Below are 16,559 nucleotides of genomic sequence, written 5' to 3'. Positions count from 1 at the left end.
AGTTGTAAATTTGAAACAAATGCTAGTTGAGACATCTGATGCAGTGCCCTTTGAGGAGTGAGATGAAGGCTGTCCTGCCTGAACGGAGCATCAAAACAAAAGCCTTAAGTGAATATTTTACCTTTACTGTCTCTGCTTCTTCCCATCACAAATGCTCCTGGAGAGCTTCAGCTGATCAGAGTGAAAACAATACCAGGCTTGATGTTGGATTCCATATAAGGGGGCTTTGTAGTGCTTATGACTCATGGGCAACCTCTGGATTTATTCCTGACCCTATGAAGCTGCCTTGTATAAACATCCATCCAGACCAGGCATTGGCATAACCAGGCCCAGGGTTCTGATATGGCCCTCTAGCTTCTCTGTCTGGCCCTCAGGTCTCTGCTCAGGCCAAACCCTTCACTGTCCTTGCTCCACACTCTCCTCCAATGTTTTTGTCTCCTTCGCCAAACCTTAATTAGGCATTACAAATATAAAGGGTAAAGGGAGCCCTGACCATTAGGTCCAGTTGTGGCCGACTCTGGGGTTGCGGCGTTCATCTCACTTTATTCACTGAGGGAGCCGGCGTACAGCTTCCGGGTCATGTGGCCAGCATGACTAAGCCGCTTCTGGCGAAACCAGAGCAGCACACAGAAACACCGTTTACCTTCCCACCAGAGTGGTACCTATTTATCTACTTGTACTCTGACGTGCTTTTGAACTGCTAGGTGGGCAGGAGCAGGGACCGAGCAACAGGAGCTCACCCTGTCACGGGGATTCGAACCGCTGACCTTCTGATCGGCAAGTCCTAGGCTCTGTGGTTTAACCCACAGCGCCACTCGGGTCCCTATTGCAAATATAGGCCATCATAAACTATCCATATGTAAAATGGCAAAATATATACAAACAAACAGCCATGTAAAAAATGTAATAATGAGGATTTTCATTGGATTTTCTTCCAGCTAAATAGTGTCATTCACCACTCTTAAGAGATACAGTGGTACCTCGAGTTGCAAACACTTTAGTTTACAAACACTTCAGGTTACAAACTCCACTAACCTGGAAGAATTACCTCGGGTTGAGAACTTTGCCCCAGGATGAGAACAGAAATTGTGTGCCGGCGATGCAGCGGCAGCAAGAGGCCCCATGTTCATTGCCTTGAATGTGTCATTGAACTGAGACAAGGCCTCTTGCTTCCCTGGATAAAGGATGGAAATATCTGTGTAGGAATCTGTGGAAATGTCTGGCTTTTGTGTGACAACGTAGAGCAGGGGTCAGCAAACTTTTTCAGAAGGGGGCCGGTCCACTGTCCCTCAGACCTTGTGGGGGGCCGGACTATATTTTGGAAGGAAAAAAAAAAGAAAACGAATTTCTGCGCCCCACAAATAACCCAGAGATGCAAGTTAAATAAAAACACACATCCTACTCATGTAAAAACACCAGGAGGGCCCCACAAATAACCCAGAGATGCATTTTAAATAAAAGGACACATTCTACTCATTTAAAAACATGCTGATTTAGAAGGCGATTGGGCTGGATCCGGCCCCTGGGCCTTAGTTTGCCTATCCATGATGTAGAGTCATATCCATTGACCCACCCATGCTTGCCTCTTGTTCTGCCCCCTTTCGCCTCTGGCCTCATCCACTAGTGGCATGCGACATCTGAAATGTTGCCCACAAAGTCTCTTGGAGGAGACTGATTTTCTGGATCCATTTCAAGCAGGGTTTTGGCCTGGTTTTGGCAAAGAAACTGCCCTGGCCGCCTTATATGATGATGTCCGTCAATCCTTATATGATGATGTCTGTTAATCCTCCTTGACCTCTTGGCAGCTTTCAGTACCATTGAACCCTGTATCCTCATGGAGAGACTATCTGAGTTGTGGGTGGGTGGCACTGCTTTGCAGTGGCTCTGGTCCTACTAGGATGGTTGTCTTCAGCGGGTGATGCTTGGGGGCTATTTTTCAGAACCATAGAGGCTTCAATGTGGGGTCCCTTAGGGCTCAGTTCTATCCCCCATGTTGTTTAATATCTACATGAAGCTGCTGAGTGGAGTCATCCAGAGTTTTGAGTGTGTTGGTGACGCACAGCTCTACTTCTCTTTTACACCTGCGAGTAGGGCAGTGGATGTGCTCGGCCGTTATCTTGCCTTGGTAAAGGAATGGAGGGTCTTCTCCATGTCCTTCTTTCCCAAGAGGTTCGGAGGGTGGCAACACAAGAACACAGATTTGGGTGGGGGCTCCCCATCTGTGGAATGCTCTCCCCAAAGAGGCTCGCCTGGTAGCTTCACTGCATGCATTTAGGCACCAGGCAAAAACATTCTTCTTTACTTAGGCCTTTGGCCATTAAATAAACTATAGCCTTTTAAGAGTGGGGAGACTGTTATTATGGTTGTCTGATTATTATGCATTTTATTATGCTTTTATTATTGTGCTCCATATACAGTAATGTGATCTTAATGTTGTACACCGCCCTTGGATCTTTTGATACGGGACGGTATATAAATCGAATAAACAACCACATAATAAACCCTTGAGCTGTAAAATTTCCCCATCCCAATCTAGCCCGTGCTGCTTTCCAGGCTCTTAAGCACAGGTTTTTCTGAGATCTTCTGTCTGTGATTGTTTTCAACTGGTTATGACAGGGATTGACGCTTGCAATGAAATCTGCCTTCTGCCACAGAGCAGTGGCACCTCCTCATGGGTAAGATATGACTGATAATGAAGGCCAAATACAGGAGAGAAACTACCTATCTGATTTCTGGAACTGTTCAGGTTGTGCCCACGTCAGTCCGGACTGCATTACATCCAATTTATCCAGCATTTCCCAGTGAGGCGTGCGTGATTCCCGGACTTTTCCTGGGATGTCTAGATTTCTACACTTTTCTGTTCTTGATTCCCCTGTGTACATTATATATCCAGGCGGCTTCATGTTGCATAATTAGAGTAAAATGGAATCTGAACATGAAAGTGGAACTGAGGGGAGTTTTCTCAAGTGATATTAAGCACACTTTTCAATATGGAGTGTATCACTGGTGAAAGCTAAAGACAAATTAACAAATCTGAATGCACCTTTTGTCAGTTAACTTTTTCATTTGTTTATACATGTGGAAAATGGTGGAAAATGTCACATGTGAAAATTACTCAAGATAAGAGTTTCACTGAAAAGGACTTGCACTATTCTTTTAAATACATGAACATTTTGTGGCCCAAACCGAAATACTAGGCCTGCTAATACTTAGGCAACCAGCGCTTTAGGATAAAGGGTGCCAACAATGTACTCTCTCCCAAATCATGATGTTACCCTGTTTCACAATTACCGTATTCTAATATTGCAGAGAAAGATGCTGGTGCAAATTATTTATAACTGTGTATAAAGATGGAATGCCTTCAGGATATTATGGCTTTGTTCTCTCCCCCCACCCATTTCTAAAAGAACCTGTGGGAAATAAATAATAATTCTATGAATAGGAATAAAGAGTATGAAAAATGACCAAGTAATATATCTGTGAAGTCGCTTTCCTGATGTTCAAGTTGTGGCTTTCCTCCCTGGAAATCTAAGGAAGTGTCTATTTCATACCCTTCCATTCAGAAAAATGATCCTGGCAAGCAGCCAGCTTCCCTCATTCTCTTTATCTAGGATTCAAGTGCCACTTTCTTTTCTCTCTTTGCTACCCTTCCTCGGCGCCTCCCCCTGTGCATTCACTGCCTGGCAGGTCTGTAACCAGTCCAGCAACAAGCGGGGGTCATAAATGCTGATCATAAATGCTATCACTCCCCCCCCCTTGGCTTCAGTGCAGTTTGAGCATTCTTGTGGTATTTCACTTCTCCTTCTTCCTTTTCCCTTTTTACATTGGCCACTTGATATGGCATACTTTGTCAGGAGCATCCACATACAGAAATCATGGCTTTGCCCTTGTAATTAGGTACTACCAGTGACTGGGAAATGATTGAGGTCCCACTCATATGAGTTTTTATAGGAAATTCCACAGCTTTTACCTGATATCATACACCTGGGTTTCCTACTTTTGGATTTTTTTCTTTAGTGCAAATGTATCCCAGTTATTATGTGCATAGAAGTTGTTGTTGTTATTGTTGTTGTTGATGATGATGATGATGTTGTTGTTTTACCTGCCTTTCACCCTGAGGTCCCAGGATAGGGCACAGTGATTTAAAATATCATGAATGCATTTATCGGCACATTCCAGAACATGAACTATTTCATAGAATCATAGAATTGTAGAGCTGGAAGGGAATTTGAGGTTCATCTTGTAATAGATGGAAATATTGTAGCTCATTTTTTATTACTAATACAAAACCAAACTGTGGGGGAAATATTGAGGTTCAAGCCCCGTAACCCTGTGCTGCTTAGAACGGCCAATAGCATCCAGACTCCAATTGTCAGTCAAACAGGAAGTCTATTTAGGCCAGAGCTTTCCAAACTCTGTGTTGCGACACGTTAGTGTGTCGCCCGCAGTGTGCAGGTGTGTCGCATGAACGCTCCCACACTCTTATAAAGGGTTAGTTTAACCTCCGGTTTGCTAGAAAAACTGAATTGCTGTGTCACAAAATGATGCATGTCTAAAAAGTGTGTCACCAAAATGAAAAGTTTGGAAAGCTCTGGTTTAGGCATTGCAAGGCCTCAACCAGCCAGTAAGTTGCGGAGTGACACACCAAACATGGAAGCAGCGCAAGTTTTTTGGGTTGGTATTCAATGCCAGACCTACTCAGAAAACCCCCACTGAATTAATAAACATCACTAAGCTAGGTTCATTAATTTCAGTGGGTTTACTCTGAGTAGGATTTAGCTCGTCTTGTGAAGCTGGAGCAAGGCAAGGTGCAAAGATTGACCTTGCAGTGATGCTATGCTTCTAAGGTGCTTGGAGTACATTCAGAGCACTGAGCAACAGTGCTAGAAACTCAGATTTATAAGCCAGGCACCAAATGGATCCTTGCACCAGGGCTACAGTTACCAAAATGGAAGGCCAGTGATCCCAGGCATGCACCTCCAGATGCTGATGTCAGGCGCCATCCTGGCATTCGGGCATCTTCACTTGGTCACAAGTGGCCGACAGCCAGGTGGAAAATGTGCCTGGCACCGGGCAAATTCTGAACGCTGCTGTGCAATGTGGATCATTTCAGGCTCAGAAACAGGGCAAGGAATGATTCCTACAGTCATTGCTGCATTTTGTAGGCACTCCAAGCACCTCAGAAGTGCTGCACAACGGCTGAGATGATCTCTGGTTCCAGCTTCAAGGTTTGGAGGATGTCTGGGTTCATCATGCTCACCAGAGGAGGCTTGATACTCACCATGATGAACGTTTTGAGTATTCTTGTACGTAGGTCTCTTGACTCAAACTTAGAGCGACACAAAGGGGGAAGTTAAACGGGGAAGTAATGCACCCATTTGATTGTCAAACTCTGGAAATCTTTGATATCTACATATTCTAACAGTGTGAGACACTATTTATTGTTACATTTTTATTTTTGAATATTTTGCTGGTAGGCATGCACCTGCAAACTTGAACTCTCTCTAGCAGAACTGGAAGACTATCAAAGCTCATTTGTTGATGCTTTCGGACTGTATTCAAGTTTTTCTGTGTTTTAAGTTTTGGGCAACAACTCTCTTCAGATCAATAGACTTTGACACTATGAAAATGACCAGTTACGTCTACCAAAAAGTCTTACAGCTACAAGTACTGATATTTTGATCAAAACTTTTCTCCATCTCTGACAGAAAGCGGTAGAAGCAGCAGGGAGTGACAGCAAGTTCACTCTTTTTGAAATGCTGTGCTCTCTTAAGAGTGAATTCTCTTTTTGGTAGGCAACTGGAACTCCCCAAAGTGTCAGTAGGAGGCCTGCATGTCTGTTTAGGGTGCAAATAGACCTCCCTCCCCCCCCCACTTGTTTGGTTGTATTTTCTAACTGAAATATTGTCAGCTTAGGTTCCTTTCTCAGGTATTAATCCATTTTTATTTAACTGCAATTTTATCCCGATTGCCAATTTTCTGCTTTTTTCCTGGGAAAAATATTTTGCAAATTGTGAACTGTATTAATGATTTTGAAACAAACAAACAAAAAAGCAATGAATATGGTGCCTTTAAGGGCCCTGAAGAAGAGCAGGCTCTTGAATGACTGCAAGGAAGATGTTAGTTAGAGAACGGGTCAAACCAGCAGTGTATCTGCCACTCAAGGATAGCAGCCCAGTTTGGGGGGCGGCGGGGGTGGGGAGCAGCAAACTGTTCAGAGTTTTTTTGTGGGGGGGGGATTGCTTGTTTAATTGATTTTATGGATCCAATATTTTTTGTTAGTTTGCTTCTGTAAACTGAGATGGTAAACAACAGGTTTTCCCTGGAGGAAATAGTGGGGCCAGCAGAAGTGACCCTGAGCCCTAGAGTTGGAGACTTGAAAATACGTCATGGTCTGCTGGGCCATGGCTGATTTTCATTTTTAGATACATCTAGTTAATATCATTTGTATGCTGTTTTGCATTCATGTGGTGGGTGCAGAGCAGCAAGAAGCTGGACTTGTTGTGTTTGTTCTCTCTTTTTGTTTTGTTTTGCAGTTGTTTTAAAAAAGCCTTGAGTTTCTTAGTTTTAAAAAGCATGGAATTAGCCAAATTGTAAAATGGACTTGGAAGTCACAAGATTTGAAACTCTTAAGGCAATGTTACTTGGGGTTTGTAGGTTGTTGACCATGTAGGTAACATGCTTTGAAAGTTAGCATATGAGGACTTGCATAACTTGAGGCTTTTTAAGATTCTAGTTAGAGAATGGTTCAACCAGTCTATCCCAGTCGACCAGAAAAACTAGCTTTTGACCAAGTCCATAATATTTCCTAATTGAAGACCAGGAACTAATGTCCACACTAGTACTTTTCCTTTCTATAAGACCTGTGCAATTCTTTTGCAGATTAATCCATTCCATGTACTTGTAATGCCACTAATTTTATTGTTCTGCATCCAGCTAATATATGAGAGTGAACTGTCCCGATTTCCTTTCTTAGCTCACATGAAAGCACTGATAATCAGCAGAGGATTTCAGCCCCTGCAGATAATCTCTTCAGGGTTATCACTTACTTAACAAATGGATGTGTGAAGTATTTGTAAAAAGGCTTTTTGAAGTGAAGTTCCACATGGTTGCAGCTTAGAGCTGAAGACAAGGCAGTGTTTACACAGGGCAGAAGGTTTTGTCTGCCCAGTGTGGTTCTTCTCAAGTGCTGGTAGTCTAAGGCTAAACTGTTTGCCTTTCTAATGAAGTGAACTGTTTGTTTGAAATATATGGCAGAAGGTATTTAAATAGGCCCTAAAGTAAACCATAGCACTGTTCAAATATGCCCCCTGCATATCTGCTTGGGGAAGGGAAGGAAAACAATTTGGCCACAGCTTACCTCAGGGAAGAGCAGTTAAGGGAACTGTTTAAATAATAATAAACAGATAACTGCCACAGTTCCTTGCGAGCCGCCTTGTAAGAATGTATATATACTAGTAACTTTGCATTAATTTAACTGTTTTATATGTCACTGTGCATTCTTGTAATATTTTTGTTCAAGTTGTTTGTTGTTCCTTCAGTTTTCTGTACACCACTTAGATGTATTTGTAATATATTAAGTTGTGTAGAAATTAAATCACCATCATCAAATGTTCTTCATATTGGGAATTCTTCAGTGCTGTGCCCAGAACGGCAGGGCCACCACGAAAAACCTCCATCATTTCTATGGTTTAAAACAAGGATTTAAATGTCGGTTGTGGAAACACGAGTCCTACCAAAAACAGCCATTTCCCCCTCATATGTCCACAGAAGGGAAGATGGCAGGATATCCAAGGATGGGCTCTTTGGGGAGCTGGATTCAGTCACCAGGCTCCTCGGCAGACCAACTCTGTGTTACAAAGATCTCTGCAAACATGACGTGAAGGCTGGCAGCATTAACCCTGTCATGTGAGAATCCCTTGCAGGCGACCCCAGTGCCTGGAGACAGACAGACAGGCAATGGATTCATAGCAGCGACCAGAGGAGGAATGACCACTGGGAGGAGCGCAGAGAGAAGAAACGCCACGGGGCACCTGCAGCAGCACAACCGGACGCCTTCATCTGCCCCGACTGCAACAAGAGAGTTTGGAAGGTTACAGCGCCTTCTGTGGCTGTAGGGCATAGTTACCCTCACATTTCAACCCTCTCCATTAATAGCCTTAGACAGACTTTCCAGATGTTCCTGTAGAGATCGGGGAAAGGACCGTAAACAACAGATACTGGAATTTCCTGCGGCAATTATTACCAAGAGGGTTGCTGTTCAATTCTGTATTGACAAAGTGTGTGTGTGTGTGTGTGTGTGTGTGTGTGTATGTACTATATACTTGGGGCTGGGGAAAGTTTGGATAACTTAATAATAATTCTTTTCAAGTGCCGTTCAAATTAGGAAAAAAATTAGCATATACCCTTTTGTGTGATTTTGAGACCGGACGTTTACTATTAAGGCGGTTAATTTAAAATATGTTGCTAAATATATCATATGAAGAAAGAGTACCTAAACTGATGCAATAGACTTAACTGTAGATTTTCAGTAGGTTTTTAAAATAAGTCTTCATCTGTGCTTTGTATGCAGTTGTGAAACAAATGCAACAAGGGGTCCTTTAAAAAAATGTTTTTAGTGTGCAATAAACACACTAGAATTTCAGTGGGTTTTCAAAAAGCTACAATAGTGGCATTAAGAAAAGACATTCTCTTTGAAGTTGCTGACCAAAAAGGGAATGCTGTCATCTCTGTCATGAGCATTTAAACTTTTAACCTCCAACCTTTGTGTCAAAGCATTTTTCCATATGGATGTAAGCTTACCTCTCAAGCCCCCTCGCTGTCCCATTTCCTTCTTGACTCAGTGGGGAATGAAATACTGAAATGGTGGGGAAACCAGTTGCCTCCCATCCCCAAGATAAAAGGATCACAAGAAAGGCCTCTTCATCAGATCTGAGACATCCAGCATGCTGACACAGGGGGAGAGGTGCCCCTTTAGGTCCCAAGAATTAAGTCCCAAGTCCTATAGGGCCCTACAGGTCACCACTAGCACCTTGAGAACACCTCCTGGAAGCACATTGGCAAGCAGTGAAGTTCTTTGAAGATTGGTGTTACATGATGCCTGCTAGTTGCACCAGACAATATACATTCTTTACCAGTTTCAGTTTTCAGGTTGTTTTTAAAGGCAGCCTCACACATAGTACATTACAATAACCCAACCCCAAATTAGAGATTATTTTAGACCATTATCTTATGTTTGAAGATAGATGATATTTGTTTTGTGAATTACTTTGTGTTTATTTTTATCAACTGTGTGTGTGTGTGTGTGTGTGTGTTTGAATGTGTGTATAATGTATGTAAACCACCACCACCAACAACAACAACAACCACTGGAGATAGAGTATGGATCACTCTGGCCAGGTTATCTCTGGCCAGGAAAGGCTATAGCTGGTGCACCAGCAAGACACTCTGGAAAAAGACACTCTGAGCCACTGACATTACCTGTGTCTCTGCTTATAGTTCTACATCAAGAAGTATCCCCTAACTAGACACCTGCTATCTCCATCTAAAACAGGCTTCCCCCCTCCAATTCCACCATCTAGGAGCCACCTACCCTCATCCAGCACATCACAGCCTCCAAGCCCCTGCACTGCCTCATCTGACTCATAGGAGAAAGAGAAATAGACCTGGATGTCTTCAGCACACTGATGGAACTGCTCTCCAAATACCCTGATGACTTCACTCAGCGTCTTCATGTAGATGCTAAAGAATGTGGGCGACAAGATGGAACATTGTGGGACTCCAGAGCACAAATGCCATGGGGTTGAGCAAGAACTCCTCTACTGCGGCAACCGTCCCTGCAAGTTGATGTAAAGCACCTTATTGCTGTACCTCCAACTCTTACAAGAGAGCAGATTCTGCAAGATATTACGGGCAGTGGTATCAAAAGCCTCCAAGAGATGAATGAAAGTCAACAGAGATGCACTTGCCATTTGTGTCCCGGTAGAGGTCAACTTTCAGGGCAACCAAGGCTGCTTCAGGGGCAGAAACAGACATGAAAGCAAACAAAAATGGGTCTAGATAATCCACCTCCCAACATCTCTTGTGATAAACTACATATTCTGGTGGGGGAGTGGGGATTGGTCCACAAAGCAGTATGTCTTTGTGCTCTAAAGGAAGGCTGTGAAACACTCCAGATGCTAGTTTTGACCTATAAAGCCTTAAACAGCTCAGGACCGCAATACTGCAAGGACTGCCTCTCTCTGAAGCTAGGACCGGTGTTACTTTATAAGCCGGAATAGCAGAGGTGAAATCACTAGACCAAATCTTGTAGTGTACAAGTCAGTGATGAACCAATTTCACCTAACCTATGTCAGTTCCATAAGTTGGAAGTGTCTGCTGCAGATCTGTGTTATGGAGTCATGCATTCCATTACCACCAGGTAATTTATCTGACCTCATGAGGCCCCCTCATGAGAAGAGAAGACTCCCTGGAAAAGACCCTGATGTTGGGAAAGATGGAGGGCACAAGGAGAAGGGGACGACAGAGAATGAGATGGTTGGATGGTGTTCTTGAAGCTACCAGCATGAGTTTGACCAAACTGTGGGAGGCAGTGGAGGACAGAAGTGCCTGGCGTGCTCTGGTCCATGGCGTCACGAAGAGTCGGACATGACTAAACAACAACAACAATTTATCTGAATACCAGTTGCTGGGGAGCAACAGTGGGAGAAAGCTATTACCTTCTTGTCCTGCTTGTGTACTTTGTGAAGGCATCTGGTTGGCTATTGTGACGCTAGAGAGGCCTGCAGTCTCTCTGATCCAGGAAGGCTTTCCTTACATTTCTTAAGAAGATTCATGAATGATTCTTGCATCTATTATCCTACCATCTCATATTTTGGTATTACCATTTGCAGTTACAAAGCCGACTGTCATGGCATGCAAATCTAGATTAAAAAAATCATGAGGCATTAATGTATTTCCAAGGCACAATTAATTATTCTTTGAATTTGTAACTGTGAAAGGCTTACTATAAAGACAGGCTTACTAGGGACTGTGCCCTGCTAGCATTGCTCTCCAAACCCCACTGACTCCCCTTAGTGCTCATCAGTTTTACCTTAGACTAGGGTAGGGGAGCCTTGTTGGCTCCACAGCCCAGATCCTTATCTGGATTGGCCTCATGGGCCAAATTTGACAGATGAGTGGAGCTGCACACATGCCAATCGCATGATATTACAATGATGTAAGGTAATGATGTAAGAGGGACGTGGGTGGCGCTGTGGGTTAAACCACAGAGCCTAGGACTTGCCGATCGGAAGCTGGCAGTTCAAATCCCCATGACATGGTGAGCTCCCATTGCTTGGTCCCTGCTCCTGCCAACCTAGCAGTTCGAAAGCACATCAAAGTGCAAGTAGATAAATAGGTACCGCTCTGGCAGGAAGTTAAACGGCATTTCCGTGCGCTGCTCTGGTTTCGCCAGAAGCAGCTTAGTCATGCTGGCCACATGACCCAGAAAAACTGTCTGCAGACAAATGTCGGTTCCCTTGGCCAGTAAAGCGAGATGAGCACTGCAACCCCAGAGTCGTTCGTGACTGGACTTAGCTGTCAGGGGTCCTTTACCTTTAACTTGTTAAGGTGATGCTAAAATGCAAAGGTTTTTTTCTTCATTTTATTAGCGATTTCCATGGAATCCCATGCTAAAATGATGCAGCCCTTCCTCCCTTTTAACAAGATATTCTTATGTACACCCCTTTTCATTTAAGGAAGGGTGTGCATTAAATACCCCCTTAAAAGTTACCAACCCAGGCATTTTAGAAGGGGTTTCTATGAAGGTTTGCGTGGACTCTCCTGCTTGAACAGTGGTGGAAGAGTGACACTGCAGTTCGCAGTACCAACGCTGGCAGCAAAAGTACCGTATTTTTCGCTCTATAACACGCACCCGACCATAACACACACGTAGTTTTTAGAGGAGGAAAATCTGTAGGCATGCCACCCGTAGGCATTCCCTCCATAACACGCACAGACATTTCCCCTTACTTTTTAGGAGGAAAAAAGTGAGTGTTATGGTGCAAAAAATACGGTAAATGCAGTGTGATAGCAGCATTCGCTTCTTGTTATAAGTAAGGGAAAATTGGTGTGTGATAACTATTTCTGAAATGTGTGAACCTACTGGAGAGGTAAGAAAGGACTGGAAAAATGAACCCTCAAAGAAGGAAGAGAGATTCTGGCAAATATGGTTTGGTAGAACTCAGAATAGCCTGTAGTAATGTAACAAAGTTATTAGGGAACACTATATGTAAAAATATACTTGAAAGAGCAAGAGCAAGTCAGTATTAAATAACTAAATCACTCTTTGGAAAGATTTACAAAACTTTTGGGCAAAATGAATGATTTAGAAGGAGTAAAATATGTGGCATTGGTTCAGAACTTGGTATAGTACTAAAGGCATCTTATCTGGAAAGAAAGATCAGAATGATGGAAAGGGAAAATAGTCATAGGCTTATACTCAGAGGAATGTACACACATAGTAAAAGAATGAGATTTAGGTCTGGAAAAATGATCTGTGTTTGGATTTAATTTTCTTTAATGATTTGGCAGACAGAAAACTGCATATTGAAGGAGATGCCAGATTGGGAAGTTGTGGGTTTATGTCAGTAATGACCATTTAAATGGCAAAAATAGAACTGCAGGATGTGGCTGCAATCCTATCCTTATGCTCACTTATACCTGGGAGTAAATTCCATTTTACTGTATGGGACATACTTCTGAGTAGACGTGTGTAGGACTGCATTCTTGCATAATTCCAGGCACAAGCCTTTTAGCACTGTGGGAGGCAAACAAGAAAAGAGAGAGGTAAAAATTATGTTTTTACTAATGATTAATTACTTTATTGTATTTTTTTGCCTAACACAGGGCAATCCGTAGGTGGCATACAATCAAGTTTATAAACATACAGAATTGTTAAAAATATTAGAAAATAGATCAGAACATAAAACATGAGGTTCCAAAGTAGCTCACTACTTCAGAGTACAAATCTATCAGCAGCTGATGGGACTTATTGCAGGGGTGAGGGAACCTTTTTCAGCCCAAGGGTTGCATTTCCTCATGGGGAACCTTCCAGGGACCATGTGCATACGCCAACGTTTCACATTTCCTGACCAATGAGCTGATGAGCATTCCTGTGGCAACATTAGGTTAAAATGGAAATAGGGAATGGAAAATGGAAATAAGAGCAGGAACAAACCCCATGAGCTGGCTTGGGGGCTAGTGGAGAGGTCTTGTGATGGGGGCTAGTCTGCAAGGTGGGTTCACTGCACATGGGTGAGCTTGATATACAAATCAGCCACTTTAGACGCCTCTTGAAGTTACTTCTACTTCGCAGTTGTTGAGTGTGAGGCAGGCCGGCCACAAACGTATCTGCAACACTTGTATAATGTCCCACTAGTACCACTCTAAGAGTACATTTTGTGCTTTGGCAGCTATCTTGTTTTTGTATTCTGCAGATGGCAGTAAAAGCAGGATGTCCGTTGAGTCTCTGGTGGGCTATCGTACGTGGTTGGTGTGCTGCATTTGGTTTGGCGAGTTGCAAGTTGTGCTCTACGACCGCCATGTCGTAGGTGCTTAGGGCAGGTCTAGGAAATTAGCTTCAAGAGTTTTATTTAAATATAAAAGAGCCCTATTTGATCAAACCAAGAATTCCACCTAGTTCAGCATCCTGTTTGCAGTACTGGCCAAGCAGATGCCTCCAGGCAGAAGACAGCAACCTCTTCCATTGTTTATCCTCAGTTGCCTGATCCTCAGCAATTCTACCTATGAATCTCAGATTCCATTTAGCTATCGGCAGTGGACAGGCCTGTCCTCTATAAATTTGTATAATCCTTTGGAAACCAGTGCTTTAAAAGCCATCTGAACCAGTGCCCATCACCACTTCAATCTGAATTATATGATTTAATAATTCCAGAATGTTCTTAAATTTCAAAACTTTCCCAGAGTGTGCTAACATGTAGATTGGGACATGTCTGTTTTTAGATACATCTTCACCTGCATAGTCACAGTATTTGCAAAGGATGTGTTTATGCATAATGTCTATTAGTTTCTTTTGCCAACGTATACAGGTGAAATAGGGTATAGTAAATGTGCAGAATTTCCTTGCTACAGGGCTACAGGGGACTCATTAGCCCCAGTTGTGAAAGCAAAAATGCTTGAATTCTGTGTGACAGAATTTAGTTGAGGTCATGCTCTCTGATTTCAGTCTTAATAAATCATCCAAATCAGGAACTCTGGTTTTTAGAGAATTCCATTTTCTCATTATTCCGGAAAGCTATGAATGCGTTTTGGGAGCTGAAACTTTCTGTGCATTAGGGCTGATTTATATGCAGTAGCATAAACTTTCCTGGTGTTATGTATTTTATTGCTACCACCACAGAAGGAAAAAGATATGACTGTAGGAAGATCCCATCAACATGTATGCAGCCAGGCAGGAGTCCAGAGCAGCTGGATTAAAGCACAGCTGGAACCTAGAGATGGAACTGTTTTTGCCTCACTTTTCTTGAATTTGTTTGTTTGCTTGTTGGGTGTGAGCTTTATCCATGGTGTAAACACCAATGTGCAGGGAACTTAGAGGAGCAGAAAATGCAGCCCAGAATGTTTGGGCTGGGGAGAGAGATAAATTGCTTTTTCACTTGCGCATTTGAAGTAACAGAGGAAGGGGGTTCTTTTGTCAGTTTCTGGCAGAGTCCAATTTGTCATTTTCTTGCAGAGAGCACATTATTAAGTTTGTTAAAGAACACCACAACGACCCAGAAGTTATAAAAAAGGGCCCGTGGCAAAACAAGATCTCCACGCGTTCCAGGAAAAGACTCCAATTCCAAATAACATTGTGACAGGACCAGAGTGTGCCATTTGTTTCTAGTTTGTTTTCTTGAGTTTATACACATGTACTTGTGATGTAAGGTAAAGTAAAGGTAAAGATACCCCTGCCCGTACGCGCCAGTCTTGACAGACTCTAGGGTTGTGTGCCCATCTCACTTAAGAGGCCGGGGGCCAGGGCTGTCCGGAGACACTTCCGGGTCACGTGGCCAGCGTGACAAAGCTGCATCTGGCGAGCCAGTGCAGCACACAGAATGCTGTTTACCTTCCCGCTGGTAAGCGGTCCCTATTTATCTACTTGCACCCGGGGGTGCTTTCAAACTGCTAGGTTGGCAGGCACTGGGACTGAGCAACGGGAGCGCACCCCGCCGCGGGGATTCGAACCGCCGACCATGCGATTGGCAAGTCCTAGGCGCTGAGGTTTTACCCACAGCGCCACCCGCGTCCCTATACTTGTGATGTAGAACTGTAGATAATTTGAAAGGGGTGTTATACCAGTTGCCAAGAGCAGAGCTTAAGTGGAAACTGTACTCCATAGCTAGCAAAATTCTTTGGCCTCTCATATATTCACACACACACACGTATGAGAAAGAGAGAACGATATGTATTGTGTTGTGTATCCCTGCACTTTTGTTGTTGAAAATGCTTTCCCCCTCTTACTCAAGAAATACAGTTTTGTTTTGTTTTAAAAAAGCTTACTATGGATGCATTTTTATTAAAACACATTATTGACAAGAAGTAAATAGTTTCCTTTACCACCATCTTCTTGCGCATTTTCAATAGCCACTTGGGCCTGATGGTTATATGGAAAAACGAACCAGTGCTATCTAGTGTGTGGAGCCAGTTAAGGACATTCAGGGATCATAAGAGTCTGTTTGCATCTTTCCTATCACCTAACACTAGCAAAAGACTTGGATTCTCTTCTTGGCCATAGTTTGGTATCTGGCCATGCAGTTATCTTGCAAAGTAATCCTGGCGAGGCATCGCGGAGCATGTTTGGGAAGATGCCTGCCTCTTCATGGGGAAAGATGAAGGCTGAACTTCTTTGCTGGGGCGTGAAAACATTCTCCTCCCAATTTGGCTAGGCCTGTCCCCATGTGAGGTAACTTAACAGTAGAGAAAAGCTAGTCATGAAAATAGTGTTTTTTGGTGACATTTTAGTTGGTATAATAAAGGCATTGTTGCCCTAATATGGAATTCGGAAGTTTTCTTATTGGTCAACACAACTACCTTTTATATTAATAACCACACAATTCCATCCCTTCGGATTTTGAGCCGTAACACGGAATTATCCTGAAGTTCCAAGCCAGCCCAAGGCATTTAGTTGCCAAAAGCAGACAATCCGAGTGACACGCTCTGCTTGCCACTAAGGAACGTGGAGCACAGTCCATTGGCGTGAATGAAAACTGTGCGCTGCCATGCTCTTGCTCATTTCCTGTCCATTTCAATGGGGAAATGGCTCAGAACTGTCCAGTTTTCCACCCTTAGTGACACCTTTAGTCCTCCATCTGGGGCTGCAGCCTCTCCCTAAATTTGTTTTACAGCTCTTAGTAAATTCTAGGCGATCACTAAGTAAATAATATTAACTTCTGGGAGCCAATTGACATTGATAGGGGAATTTTAGCATGCTCGCTTATTAACAGGTAATAATAGGACTACTAAAATACTGGGTTTTTCTTTTTTTAAACATAGGTCTTTAAATCTGTACACAGTGG

At 43.1% G+C, this 16,559-nt stretch overlaps 1 protein-coding gene across 6 annotated transcripts in view; it reads left to right on the top strand.

Annotated features, from left to right (window-relative positions):
• Window positions 1-16,559, top strand: part of GLI3 (GLI family zinc finger 3) — a 238,411-nt gene that overhangs the window by 108,365 nt on the left and 113,487 nt on the right. The gene's annotated exons all lie outside the window — the stretch shown is intronic.

The sequence above is a fragment of the Podarcis liolepis genome, assembly GCF_965112155.1.
Source record: "Podarcis liolepis genome assembly, chromosome: 12".
In the NCBI taxonomy this organism is placed as follows: domain Eukaryota; kingdom Metazoa; phylum Chordata; class Lepidosauria; order Squamata; family Lacertidae; genus Podarcis; species Podarcis liolepis.
The sequence above is the reverse complement of the archived record's forward strand: the minus strand, read 5'-3'. Positions and strand labels throughout refer to the sequence as shown.